The sequence below is a fragment of the Ostrea edulis genome, chromosome 4 (assembly GCF_947568905.1).
Source record: "Ostrea edulis chromosome 4, xbOstEdul1.1, whole genome shotgun sequence".
Lineage (NCBI taxonomy): Eukaryota > Metazoa > Mollusca > Bivalvia > Ostreida > Ostreidae > Ostrea > Ostrea edulis.
Window position 1 is genome coordinate 68,812,817 of NC_079167.1, and position 928 is coordinate 68,813,744.

Below are 928 nucleotides of genomic sequence, written 5' to 3' on the forward strand. Positions count from 1 at the left end.
TTAACTGAAATTCAGAATATGTATTTGATTCGCTTCGCTGGATCAATACGTCAAATTAAATCGTATCGCTTTATTGTGACGCTACAATTTTTAAAAAAAAAATCGTGTCACTTCAAGACTTTTGTTTCAGTCTTGTATGTGCTGATATTACGCAAAGTTGTAAACAAGTTGAATAAAGCGCGTTATGAAAATTTATTAGCACAACATTGCGCACTATCGCCTCAGCAAATGAGAAAAACGAACACACGCTTCTTTACAGTAATTTGAAATTATCATTGAAACACCCCATTTCCTAGAAATCCTCTTCCTTTTTAGAGTAACGTTAGATAAGGGAAAACGAAATGTAGACTTTTCGTAAAAGAAAGAAATACTAGTAGTCCTAAATATATAGATTTTTTGGCGACATCGACGTTATCATCAACGTTCAAGGTTAAAAACACAGTCTACTAGGATTTTCATTTCCAATTTTAGAAGAAAAAAATATAATTTACGATATACTTTTTTATCGAAATACATTTTAAGGGGACAAAAAGCTGACTTTGGAATCTGTCGCACTTCCGAATGTCACATGTATAAATCGAATTTCATTTTCATTTTATCATTAAAAAGACTTAGAAGAATTAAAAGAATTGACATTTGTTTATACTCACCGAGTGCTGGTGTCTTCTGCGAATGACGACTAGTACTTTGCAGAACTGTCGTTCAGCACGTCATTTTACATACCTCAGACGACAAAGAACTCAAAGCCAATGCCAGCCTCTGATTGATTTTAACCAGGCGTTGCTAGGCAACAACGGACGATTTTCTATGAATCTCCTCGCAATGTATTGGATCTCTATATTTTCCCATAAAATTGTTAGCAACGTCCGATATCGGAGACAAAAATTCTTATGATTTTCCCCGAGTTTCGAGATTTTGCTTTAAGACG

General features: G+C 34.3%; 1 protein-coding gene across 1 annotated transcript in view; it reads right to left on the minus strand.

The window, feature by feature from the left end:
- Nucleotides 1-718, minus strand: part of LOC125672173 (synaptotagmin-17-like) — a 13,054-nt gene extending 12,336 nt beyond the window's left edge. Inside the window, 1 exon segment of the mRNA XM_048908291.2 lies at nt 651-718. The gene's annotated coding sequence lies outside the window, so the exon portion shown is untranslated.
- Nucleotides 719-928: the final 210 nt, after the last annotated feature.